Source organism: Magnolia sinica, chromosome 16, assembly GCF_029962835.1.
Source record: "Magnolia sinica isolate HGM2019 chromosome 16, MsV1, whole genome shotgun sequence".
In the NCBI taxonomy this organism is placed as follows: Eukaryota; Viridiplantae; Streptophyta; class Magnoliopsida; order Magnoliales; family Magnoliaceae; genus Magnolia; species Magnolia sinica.
The window spans coordinates 36,878,426-36,892,770 of NC_080588.1; the positions used below are offsets into that span (position 1 = coordinate 36,878,426).

At 37.9% G+C, this 14,345-nt stretch overlaps 1 non-coding gene across 1 annotated transcript; it reads right to left on the minus strand.

Moving 5' to 3' along the window:
* Positions 1 to 12,325: 12,325 nt before the first annotated feature.
* On the minus strand, positions 12,326 to 12,432 carry LOC131229923 (small nucleolar RNA R71). Its single transcript, XR_009163660.1, has one exon. It is a non-coding gene; the product is annotated as a small nucleolar RNA R71 (small nucleolar RNA).
* Between the last annotated feature and the right edge of the window lie 1,913 nt (positions 12,433 to 14,345).

Consider the following 14,345-nt stretch of genomic DNA (forward strand, 5'->3'; position numbering starts at 1 on the left):
GTACTTTTCAATACTCGAGTGTTATCGTGTAATCTAACCTAATTGAATGTTATCCTGAACTAGGGTAAAAAAACCCTAGGAATCATCAACGGTTACCTCTAGAACTGATCTGACATTTAGGTTATCAAGGATAGACACTCTAATATGAGAGCTATGGTCTACCTAAGCTATTGATCAGCCTCACTGTCAGACGAGTAGGAAATCATGAATTGTTAGACTTAAAGGGTGGGTTAGATTTCTGGAGAGATCACTGCGAACCCCTAAGACCATTCTAGTTCAAGCTTAAGAACAATCTCACCATCGGGTTATACATGCAATTGTCAAAAGTTCCCTAAACTAGTACGGGAAACATTAAGTGCGCTTAGGATCAATTTTAAAATTACCAGATCATTAGATTGACCATCCAATTCAGAATACGTAATATGTAATAATTATCAAATATATATATATATATATATATATATATATATATAATCTAACTATTTAATAATAATTCATAATAAATAAAATAATACAGCATAAATGTGTACACTATGAGATGTTATACACTTTATAAATATTTAAAATTTCGTATTAAAATGGAAAGTAACTATGACCCATACTATATTTATACACGTGTAACCGTATTAATATAAATTACGAATTATAGAATTTATATTACAAAATATACTAGAAAAAATAAATAACATATTTCAAACAATTTAACAATTTATATAAAACTAAGACATAACACAAATAATGTACAAATAATATACGTAAATCCTTGCTTACTAATATTCATATAATTTATATATTAACAATATGTGATAATATAAATCTCATATAACAAATTACATTATTATTAACATAGTAAAACAATACGATCATATCTAATCAGGACTTACTATTAGATTCCATGTAATCAACCCTCAAAGCCCCAAATCATCAACTAAACTATATTTGGGAGAGATCTAACCGTTAAGCACTCAAGGGTTGTCGGGATATTGTGGCCACCTGACCTGTAGAGTGGACCCATTTTTTGGTAGACGATCATAAAGTAGGCTTACAAATCAATTGAACGGAGTGGATTTCCCACAAACATCACCATGAGCCCCACATTGGTGTACATGTGCACAGCTGGTGCACACCCATCGTGCACCGGGCGTGCTAGCCCGGTCAAAGCGGGCTGACCCGCGTTTTCTCAAAATAAGAGAGATTTCTCTCTCTCCTTGGTTTTGGCAGCAGGCGGACAAGCGTCCGTGATTTTTGATACGTGGCCCACCATGATGATTTCGTGGGATGATCCGAACCATCCATCTGGTGTGCAACAGAGGTTTGACCAAAACCTGACTGCTACAGCAGGCTTTCCCATACGTATGGACACACAAACCTTGCTTCAAAATGACCCTACAAACACATGTTTCCGAAAACGGAAACTATCTCATTGCCAGCTTAGAGATTTGCATGAGAGGAGGGATTCTCCATCCTGAACGTCCGTCCTGGAGCAATCCTAGTCCTACAAACTAGGTTTTTTGTTTAAAAGAAGGAGAATGAGAGAGAACTGGCCGTTTCCCTTCTCCATTGGAAACCAGCACTCAAGTCTTCTCCAAGCTTCAATGAAGCTTGTCTAAAAGCTTCCTAGGGTCCATAAAGACTGTCTGCAAGAGGCAGATTGGAGGAGGAAGCCTCCATTTGAGATCCGCCATTAATGGCAGCCATCTTCCTCCCCGCCATTCTATCGCACCAGGTCGATATAGTTCGACCCTGGTTACAATCGGGTTTGCCTCTGGATGTCCCTGACAAGGAAAAAATAATAAAGGAGTGAGGAAGATGGAGAGATGAAGAGAGAATGGGTGTGCATGGGTGCAAGTGTTGCACTCGGGCCGAGCCTGAGTCAAGTCGAGTTAACGGTCTTTGCTGGGTGTTTCCAGCAGCAGGAATGGAGAAGAAAGAAGAAGAGAAACATGAAGGAAAGAGAAGAAAAAGAAGGAGAAAAGAGAGAAGAAAGAAGGAAAGACAGCGCCATTGCCGCACTACGTGCCGCATCAGGCGACTCGGGCTAACTTTGGACCGAGTTGGGTCCAATCCAGGCTAACAATGGGTCCAATTTGGATCTGGTTCCAGTGCTGTTGGAGTTCCAACAGATGGAAAGGGAGAGAGGGAGAAGAAGGAAAAGAGAAAGGAAGAAGAGAAAGGGAGAGAGAGCCATATCAGGTCGACTCAGTTGAAGCTTGTTGGGTAGAGTTTTGGGAGTCAGGTCTGGTCCGTTGTGTCCGACAAGCTTGCTGGATGTTGCAAGATAAAAGGAAGCAGAGAAATGAAAGAGAGAGAGAGAGAGAGAGAGAGAGAGAGAGAGAGAGAGAGAAGCTTTACATCAGTTGGTCGTTGTTGAGTTACCTCGGCAAGCTTCACCAAGTTCAATCAATCTGGACCTGATTTCGAGCGCCCTATTCCAACAGGCAGCGTGGGGGGGGGGGGGGGGTCTTGCGAGGTTCAATTACATCATATTAGAGCTTTCGAATTTCTGGTGGAGCTCGGGTTCGGAATTGAGATATTGAATTAGCATCGCCTTGTTGACGAGTTGACTCAGTAAGTATTCACTGAGTTACATTTTCAGGTGAGCCTCCTCTTATGATTAAATTACCCTCATTATTAGGATTGTTAATATATTATATATGGTTAGACATTAGCAGATTCGTTATACTAAAACTAGTTATTTTAAGCAGATTTGCAAGTATTAAGTGGTAGTATTATATTAATCATTCTTAAATGTTTATTATGGATAGTGGATTTTACTAAATGGTATCATCACAACGATTACTATTGCTACATTAGCTAATGATAATTATAACACTCATGTTAATAAATACTTTATAATTATTAAATTAACACTAATGATTTACAATGGTATCCATCACCTCAAAATATTATCTTTAATAATAGATTACACTATTTTGTTCCCATTGTAATACTTATTATTACTAGGGTCGCAAATATTAACCATATCATTAACGTTAAATTTCGATTAACCATATTATTACATTGTGTGTAAACCACACATACATCGTAGTACAACTCCTAGAACTAAATCCTAGGATGAAACCCTAAAACCTAGGTAATCCAAACCCTAGGTTAAGACTCTAACCCTAAATAGTGTATAAGCTTAGATCTAATTGTATAACTTTACAATTGATGGTAGGAATTGATTCTAAGGGAACATGCAGTTCATAGCGATGGTGCAAGCAATTCAAACATAAGGTGATGACTTTTCCCCTTGAGCTTTCCAACTCTAAATTAGATCAAGGATAACTTTTAAAATTGATTATGAATGATATCTTAGAGTTTGATTAATTATATGATTATTAATCAAGGATAACTTGGATATATGTTGAGAATTGATCATGAATATCAAATGTATATGCCAGACCTTGATTCATTTAATAATTCTTGAACTGAATTTACACTTGCACTTAGGTTGTACTCTAACCTAGTTCAATACTTGATCTCTATTCTAGTTGGATATGCTATTGTACTGTTTGCAAGACACACGTGAATTGAAATCTCTTTAGTTTGTGAGGTGAATCTCTATTTAAGAAAGAGAGTCCGTACTCAGGGTGTCATGAGATTAATTATGGTAGAAATAGACCCTCAACATGGAGTTCATGTTAGCGGCAATTTATTCATGGGACTTACCATCTATGGGGTGAATCCACCTATTTGATTTTGGGATGAACAGTTTGACTTTTTTTATCACCGCTACTTGTTCATGTTTAAGGCAAGCCTACCGACTCCCTTTAATCATCGTATTTTAGTATCTTTGACAGTCATTTCCACTCAACATACGATGGTAGTTTTCCATATATTGAGAATTAATTGGCCACGTGTTGATAGGTTCTATACACACCCTAAGGTGATAAACTCATGGGCCGGGAATGGTGGTCATGGGATACTATGCCTGAGCCATCGGCCTACGCTGGTGACGAGCCCCCGTAGTGACCTTAAGTCTATTTAAATTGGCTGATTGTAACTGGACTAATAATAGTTTGGCAAATCATGCATATATGGTACAGACCAGCATCTATTACTAACGTACGGATGTACGATAGGCAATCGTTATAAGGTACGTGATGTGCTTCACTAACGGCTAGCCTCCTTACATGAGTGACGAGCCTAATATCCGCACAGATGAGCATCCCCAGGGCGATGATGCATTCACGCATCCATGCATATAATAATACTACATTTTGTTATGTTTTGATTGCCTTGCTGCTTTTATGCTAAACTTGTCTGAGGGGGCGATGTGTAATCTTGAGGGAATTCACACTGAGTTGGCCACTCATCCATCAAATATATAACTATATAAGTAGCACAAGTGGCTTAAGTGATTTTCAAGTTCAAACTGATGAGGTGCCGGGTAAATGGCTAGAGATGCATGATTGTATTGTCAGGAGAAGCTGCGAGGTCTTGCGGCTCAGATTTATATACTTCTTTTTATTTCTCATGTATTAAATCATGAAAATCTTGTAATTTTTAATTTCAGAGACATTGGTTGTATAAGTCATTATGGGCAGCTGAAAAGGCCAAGCTATATGTCCTAGGGGGGGTTGAATAGGACTATGCCAAATTAAGACTTTAAGAACAGAATTTAAATGAATAAAGAAAAGATAGCACTATAAACCAATCACTGTATGGAAAAGTAAAGAAACCTTCAAATACTAGAACTAAGAGGTTGATACCAATGTTGTTCTAAGGACAACCTTGTACCATAAAAACCAAAGGTTTATGGCAGGACAACCTTACTAGAACAATTCGAATATTAAAAACTCAAACTAAAAAGGAAATAAAGGAAATAGCAAGAAATAAATTCTAAACTATTACAACATTCACCACAGTGCTTGAAATGTAAATATTACAATATTCACATCCACACATACATCCCACAAACTTTGAATGATAAAAGATAGGAAAAATAAATCACACATCCACAGAACACAAAGAGTTCTGTGTGTTCACCAACTGTTAAACAACAGCCACACAGATTGCTACTCCACTCCTAATATCCTCATATAGGGGATATCAGCGTTCAATATGAAAATAGGTTTCTCAGGCTCACCTAAAACCTTCATAATTGTGTCTTTCAAATGGGCTTACACAATTCAAAAAATCCCACTTCTGAGTTTTCTGGCTCTCCTCAAATAACCAACAAATTGAGATTTTTCTGGCTTAATCTCAAATAAAACAAAAAACATACAAGATTTATACAAATGTAAAATACCTGGATTTCTCCTTTTGTAGCAGCCCGGAAGAACCAATCAAAGTAGAAGTTCGAATATAGAAGTTCAAATGTCTAATACTCACTTTGAAATGGTTCTAAGTTCTAATTAATTTTAAATTAAACCAGATGTGCTAGTTATATTTGATTTTGATTCCAAGACGAAGGAATACAATAATTCCTCTTTTCAAATCAGATTGGAATATAGAAACAAAATCAAATAACAAAAGCTAACAAAAGAGAATATTAAATATGCACAAAGTAGCTTAAAATGGACACAAACTTATCTCAGAGTAAAGCCTTGATTTTTACTTGAATTAGATATAAAACTTTAAAATTCGTGCTCTATTTATAGTTGCAAAAATCACATCTACGACTAGTCCTGAGGACACTATGACTGGTCTAGAAGAAATAGATTTTTGAAATTATAAGTGCGATCAGATAAAACCGTTCCACAACTAGTCGAAGGCTGTCCACGACCAATCGTGATCCCTCCACGACTGGTCGTGACAAACCCACGACTGGTAGTGAGGCACCAGGTTTAGCTGCTGTAGTTTGAGTCGAAAGCGTACGACTGGTGCTAGATTGAGTTGTCACTGTTCCTACGACTGGTCGAGCAGAGTCCAGGACTGGTCGTAGCTCAACCAAAAAATTTTGAAAATTTGTAACAACTTAGGACTGGTCTTAGAATTTCTTCTACGGGTCGAGCCAGTTCTAAGACTAGTCGAACAAGGTCCAGGACTAGTCTTAGAATAGACCAAATATATATAAAAAGATTTAATTTGAATTATGTATTCAAAATGACCTACCATAAGGTCAATCTAAGGTCATTCATACCTTAAATGTGAAGTATGGACATTGAGACTTCATTTCTTCAGATGATCATTGACAATTGAAGATTGTGAAGCTTGAGATCTCTATACTTAATGTAGCATTGAACTTAAGATTTTCTAGAGCTTGAATTACACTTCATCTTGAGTTGTACACTAACTTGAGTCTTGAACAAGATCACTTCTTGCATTGTAGCTTGTACTTGCATTTCTTCAAATGGTTTGAAGTAGTTTTTCATGCTTGAATTGAAGAAAAGTATTTAGAGAGGTGATGCAATGTCTTAAACATATATATCAATGAGCTACACAAGACATAGATTGACGTTTTGGCACCACAAAATTTGACAACCAAAGGAACATACAAGCCATATCACTTACAATCTCCCCCTTTATCAAATTTGTGACAAAACACACTCTAATAAAAATAAGAGAAGTACAACATGGTCAATAAGGATGCACCAGTTATATAAGAGGATCAGTTACAGCCTGGTTAAAGAATTATGCCCTAGTTGTCATTAACTAGCACAAACTTAATATGAACTAGGCAAAACAATAATCACTCCCCCTGAGTAGCACACATATATCCAAAAAAATAATAATAATAATATATGCTACCCCCATAGACATTCCAATCAATCCAATCAATCCACTACTTGAAATCATCTCCCCCTTTTTGTCACAATATGACAAAGGAAGCAAATAAGAAATTAAAAAAAAATGGATTGACAAGAGAGGAATAAAGGAGTTAAATGGACAAAAGATATATAAGCAAATTCAAAGTGCATAACTCAATATCCAGCATAATTCATTACTTGTCTAGCACACTGAAAGAAACTAAAATAGTCTAACAGTTATTACAGACTAATGAACAAAGACACTTAATCGGATCCTGAAGAAGGAGCAGGTATGGTAGGATCCATTTGATGAAGGCCCCTCTTTAAGCGCCTAAGATACTAACACATGTATTTAAATTGTAAATCATGGGTAACATCATGTTCTCAACCTTTTCCTCAAGTGTACGAAGACGAGCATTAAAATCAGATGGCTCACAGTCAGGATCATTAGTAAAATCTGATTCAAGTTCATCAAAAATATCATCCATATTAATATCATCAAGAAGATCGCTAGCCTCATCATCATCCATAGCCTCAGCTCTACCATCACCAACATCTACTTGGCCAGGAGCCAATTCCAATTTCATCTTGTTTATGTTTGAATTATTAAAAATAAGATGATGGATAAGAGCCTCTCCAACAGGCATAGTAACTAGCATGTGAGTAGCTAACACAGTCATAAGATAGGCAAACGGAATATCACTGTGACCAGGATGGAGACGAAACTGAATGATGGAATGACATATCAAAGAAGGCAGACAAACTTTAGTACCAAAGATGACAGAATGCAAAACTCTAACCATAAAAGAAGTCAGTTTTGTTTTGTTAGCAGAATGCGGATACATATTTGAAATAAAGATCCGGTGTAGAACCCTATATCTAGGTTACAAGTACTTTGAGGGGAGCACATTCCCCTTATGAGTTCATTGCACATCCATATTGCATAATGCTCTAGTGAGCATACATTTTTCTGATTTCGAGGGTTTCTCAACTAGAGTATGAATAGGTATACCCTCGTCATTGACAGGTATGTCCATAAGACCCGAAATTAGATGGCGATCAACATCAAATGGACCTTCTCTAGCATTAATTTTAAACATTAAATTCTCAAATGAAAAATCAAAAATGCATGCAAACATGGCCTGAGCAATAGATTGGTATGCAGGCCCACACTAATGTAGGATGTTATCCCAACCTACAGCTTAGAGAAGAGGAAGGATACCAAAAGGAGCAATGTGGTCAAGATCAACAGGACGTTCAATAATGACATTGCGCATTCGCAAATCCCACACAAGTGGGGGATCATCTTTGTGAGACTGAAGATGGCACCTAGTTAAATTCGACCTAGATGAGGAAGCACCACGGGTAGTTTTCTTTTTCCCTCTAGAGTCCATTTGCAATAAGAAAAATAATGTACTAAGGAGTTGCAAAAGATGAGGAATGGGTTTCCTTGAAAACAGAAATTTGAGAAGAAAACTCCAAATATCTTAACAAAGCTTGAAAATAAGCATTTCAATGAAGAAATTGAAGAGCATAGACCATGAATCTACAAGCAAGACTGAAAAAATGCACTAACCTCGACGAATCAAACAGTAGGGTTCGACTAGTCGTGTCACAGCTTGTTGGAGAGGAAATAGGAAATGAAGAAGATGATGGTTTTTCCCAAATTAAAGAGACTAGCACACTACACGACTGGTCGTAGGCCGTCCTCGACCGGTCATGCCACAATTGGTCGAGCACGTCCTCGACTGGTCGTGTACCATTAAAAACATGCATTTTTCATATAATTTTGAAATATAAACAAATGAATTATCAAATAAATATATACTATGATATAATCATGCATGAATATTTAATTTGAATTGCACATACCAAGACCAAATTTCAATTTATTAAACCTGTTTTTGTCGAGAGGTTTAGTAAAAATGTTAGCAAGTTGAGTCTCAGTAGGAATGTACTCTAAAGATATCAGTTTTTCTTCCACTAATTCATGAATGTAATGAAACCTAATGCCAATGTGCTTGGTACGTGAATGTTGGATTGAATTTTTTAAAATATTTATTGCACTTGAACTATCGCAATATAAAACCATTGAATCTTGTGCAATTCCATAATCACTTAACATACGTTTCATCCAAACAAGCTGAGTACATGCATTTCCTGCTGCAATGTATTTAGCCCCAGCAGTTGAGAGTGTTGAGGGTCAAATATTGCATATTAAACCCCAGTTATTGCTTGAATTTATGAACATGATACCGGTTAATGGCCTACTAAATCATGTTTGTGATGCAGAGTGTATTTACGAGCATGGACTGGAAAGGATGTTAAAAGCATGGATTTAACACTCAAGCATCACCAAGGCATTGGACGGGGCTCTATGGGACCAAGATCGAGGATTTACATGCCAGAGATCAAAGAAATTCTAGCCACTCATCTTAAACAGGCCTAAAAGACGTCTAAAATGCAAGATCATAGGGTTCTCACCATCTGATCGGCTTGAAACTCCATACATGCCCTGAGGACCATAAATGAACCGTACACGTCAAATTTTAGCTCTTAGATCACTGTGAAAGTGGCCCAACTGACAGATCAGCCACCAAAACATTGATATGGGGCCCACCTGTTATCTGGATATGCTTCAAAGTTAGTCTTGACGGTTTAAATGATATAACAGAATGGATGGACAGAGCGGATTTTACGAAAACATCAAGGTGGGACCCAGTTCACGTGAGTGAGAGTGCAAACTGTCGGTGCACTCACATTACACCGAGTCAACAAAGCAGTCCAACTTGCGTTTGACTGCAAGATCCGCCCACAATAGAGTCAGCCTCTACTACAACAGACGAATGAGCTGTCCGTCCGTCATCTTAGTGTGGGCCACCAACAGGATGATCGGGACCGTCCATTTATTTCAGAAGGTCAAACCGACTGTACACATGAAGTTTTTCCTGATCTATGCTCGCATACTCAGGAAAATACCGTTCAAACGCAGGTTGAATGGTGATATAAAAAATCATGTGGACCACACCAAAACTCGACAAAAACTAGTCCATTCCGACCGAAAAATCGAGAGGAGTCTAATGGACGAAGTGGATTTTGTAGAAATCGTAAGGAGTGGGTCCCACTGAAAGTCCAGCGCCAACCTATGCGCAAGCCCTGTTTACGCACAGCGAAAAGCCCGGCCATTCTGAGCCGTTTTGCAGACATGAAAATGATCGGTCTGTCCATCTGGACCGTTTAAAACCTTTCCAGGGAAGGGCCGACCAGTCCTAAGGAGTCTGAACGGTTTGGATAATGAAGAGTCCGGGAGATATCCACCACAAAATCAAATCAAACGGAAGAGGTCTCCAAATCTGCTGCTATGAACATCTTAAGGAAGCAACCAACTTCAGCCTCCATTCCACCGCCGCACGCAGCTCTTTTGGGATTGTTAACTCCCAGCCGATGGAGGTCTGAACCACCATATAAGGAAGAGAGAGAGAGAAAACCGAGGGGATGGTTTTTGGCTTGGACGATTGCAAGGGATTGCAAGAGAGAGAAGTTGAGTTCGTTCTTTTTTTTTTCTTTTCTTATTATTCTTTTACTTGGTTTATTTTATTTTTAAGAGAACCAGCCATCCATGTCTGGCTGAACCTCTTAGCTAGGGCTAAGAGGTGAAGCTTGTAGTCTGATGGGAGAGATGTTGCTTGCGCCTTTTGTTTAGATTGAAGAGGTTTTTGATTTAATTTTATTATGGGAATATTTTTAGTTTTTAATGGCCTGTTGTGACTGAAATTACAATGGGTTTGCAATGACTTTGAGTATTTCTTTTCCTTTATTTTGATTATGATGTCAGGTAGCCCTGTTGTTCGCCATCATCTCTTGGGCATGGTTGGATGTCGGTACCTTTCTTAACCTTCATAATCATCTGATTGGTTGGTAATTAGTTTAATTCTTTTGTTGACTTTGTCTCCTGAGCATGGTTTGGTGATAGAATCCATTCTAATTCATATACCTTTCATCTCTTTGAAATTATATCAGAGGAAGTTCAATTTAATTTTCATGATTTTTTGAAGCAGACATAAGATCTCCCTGATCTCCACAAGTGGATCCTCTAAATCCCTAGTTTCTTATCTCTGATTTCTCTTAGGTTTTAGATTAATCTCTCACCATTATTCATCACTTTATATCGGATTTAGATTTTATCTTAGGCTAGTGCTATTTCTACCTAGTTTCAGGTAACGTACAAGTATCAGTCCCTTGGGATTCGACCTCGTCTTACCGAGTTTATTACTACATCACAACCCTATGCTTGGGGAGTGAACAAGTTTTTTGCGCCGTTGCCGGGGACTGACGGCTACGATTCTCTGAAATTAATTGGTTTTAGGATTAGTTTAAGATTAGGATTTTTCTAATCTTAGGTTAGAATTTTTTTTTTTTTTTTGGTTTGATTTCTAGAAACTAACATATTTTTCTGTTTTGTAGGATTCTCACATAAACTTCTACTTTGGTAATCCCTTTCTAATTCCTCTACTTTTTCTATTTTTAGAAAATAGTTTATTTTTAGAAACATTCCTCTTTTGTTTTTAGAAACTTGGTTAATTATTTCCCTTTTTAGAAATTCTTTCCAATTTTAGAAACTAACTCATCTTTCCTTTAGTTTTATTTTTTAGAAACTTTTTAATTTTAACTCTTTTAGAATCTAACTTTGTTTCCTAATTTATTTTTAGAAATTTTCTACTTTTAGAATATTTGTTTAGAAACTAACTTTCCTATTGTGTAGGTTTTAGGTAGAAATTTCTAATTCGGTAAGCTTTCTCTCTACTTTCTATTTTTCAGTGCTCTTTTAGTAATTTACTTTCTAGTTTAGGACTTTCTTCTTTTTGAAACTAATTTACTTCTATCTTTCTTTTTAAGGATTTTCTAATTCTAGACCTTCTCTTTAGAAACTGACTTGTTTGTTTTCTTTTACAGGTCTTTAACTTAGGGACTTCAGTTTGGTAATTTCTTTCCAACTCTCTCTTTCTTTCTAGATTTTCTTTCCCTTTCTTAGAATTAGGTTTCGAATATTGATTGAGGGCTGCGAGTGCTTCATGCCCAAGTGGGCCCGTGACAACACTCGACGTCTCTTGACTGAAGGAGGATTGGTTGAAGGGTTGACTATCCATCGCAGGACTAGACACCACTCGAAATCCCCTGAGTTAATTGAAGTGATGGCTGGAAACCAACCTCTTCTACCCCAACCTAGGGTGGAGGACATTCGGGATGAGAATGAGGTGTATCAAGCACCCCCGCCACGTACTTTACGAGATTATTTACAACCAGCGGGGGTGAGTACGCCCTCATGCATGATTTTTCCTGAAAATACAGGACATATGGATATCAAGCCAGGGGTTATCCAACTCCTTCCTAAGTTCCATGGGCTTGAATCTGAAGAACCATACCTACATTTGAAAGAGTTTGATGAGATCAGAGCCACTTTATATTTTCAAAATGTGTTTGAGGACACAGTCAGGCTGAGACTCTTTCCTTTTTCCTTAAAAGAGAAGGCTAAGACGTGATTACATTCACTGCGTCCTAGATCCATTGGCGCATGGAATGACATGCAGAGGGAATTAATAAAGAAAATTTTCCCACATCATAAAACAATTACCCTCAGAAAAGCAATCACGAACTTCACCCAAAAGGAGGATGAAACATTTTACCAATGTTGGGAAAGGTTCATGGATTTGGTCAGTTTATGCCCACAACACGGTTTTGAAACGTGGCGCATTACAAATTTTTTATATGATGGACTGACATTTTTCATGCGCCAAATGGTCGAGACAATGTGTAATGGAGAATTCATTAATAAAAATGTTGACGAGGTATGGGATTACCTCGATAGTCTCGCTGAAAAAACACAATCATGAGACTATTACCCAAAATCGAACACAATGTCTAGGCTGACTCAATTAAAGGAGAAAGGTAGATTGTATCTCTTGAAAGAAGAGGATGATCTTAAATGTAAAGTGACTACGCTCATAAAAAAAGTTGAGGCCATGGAAGGAAAGAAGGATAAGGTTAATGAAAGTGTTTGCGGCATCTGTGATTGTAACATTCATACAACTGAAAATTGTCCTACAATACCCACCTTTCGAGAAGTGTTGAATGAACAATCCAATGCTGTAAATAATTACAAAGATCTTTCAATGGACCAACCTCTAATACGTATAATCCTGCTTGAAAAAATCATCAAAACTTTAGTTGGAGAAATGGACAAACTGCTACCCCTCAAAGTTTCTTCAATCAAAATCTAAATCAGGGGAAACCTCAAGAAGAACCGGCTCAAAATTCCATGCAAGAGCTGACCCATGCAATGCGAGACTTTATGCAAAAGATAGATTCACGTATGACGGTTATAGAAAAGGGAATGCTTCCTACACAACCGCTCCCCATTCCTAAACCGCAATACAAGATAAATGATCCCAGCTCTTCAAATCAAATGGGGCACGCTAAATCCATCACCACTCTTAGGAGTGGGAAGATCATTGATAAAACCCTTCCGGTTAGGCTCGAAAAGCCTCAAGAACCAGAAGAGGACAACAATAATGGATCTAGTGAGGCCCCACAAAAATTAGAACCGGAACTTCTAGAAAAGCCAGTTGCTCCATTTTCCCAACGGTTGGTTGCACCAAAACCTCTCTCTAACTCTCAGGATATCCTAGAGGTGTTGAAACAAGTAAAAGTCAACATTCCTCTACTTGATGTCGTAAAATAGATACCTTCATATGCCAAAATCCTGAAAGACTTATGCACGACCAAACGACGGTAGAGTATTCAAAAGAAGATCTTCTTGACCGAGAAAGTGAGTGTCATCCTAAAACAAGATGTGCCATAGAAATTCAAAGATCCCAGTAGCCCAACCATATCATGTGTAATTGGGGACCATTGAATTGATCATGCACTTCTTGACTTAGGAGCGAGCGTCAACCTGATTCCTTACTCACTATACAAACAGTTAGGGTTGGGTGAATTAAAACCCACCCTAACTACATTACAACTTGCTGATCGCTCTGTTCGTGTACTAAGAGGGATAATTGAGGATGTGTTGGTCCAAGTTGATAGATTTTACTACCCTGTAGATTTTATCATCCTGGACACCGAACCCATCAATAACATGAGCACTCAGATCCCCGTCATTCTTAGTCGCCCATTCCTTGCCACTTCAAATGCAATTATCAATTGCAGGAATGGTGTCATGACTATGTCTTTTGGGAATATGACATTGGAGTCAAACATTTTTTTCAATAACGGCAGAAACTTAGATGATGATGACGATTTCCACGACATTAACATGATTGACTCTTTAGTGGAAGATACGACACCTCTGACCTTATCCTCTGACCCTCTAGAGACGTGCCTGGCCCACTCCCATGATTTTGATGAAGACATGATTAGGGAGACGTGTGCCTTGCTTGATACTGCACCGGTACTTGAAGTTAACCGGTGGAGGCCATAATTTGAAGAGTTGCCCCAAACTGATGTAGTGCCTCTACCGTCTAACCTCAAGTCACCGAAGCATGACCTAAAACCTTTACCCTCTGATTTGAAATATGTCTATTTAGGTCAAGATGAAACATACCCGGTGGTGATCTCTGCCCACCTGGAGAAAGAACAGGAGAGTATGCT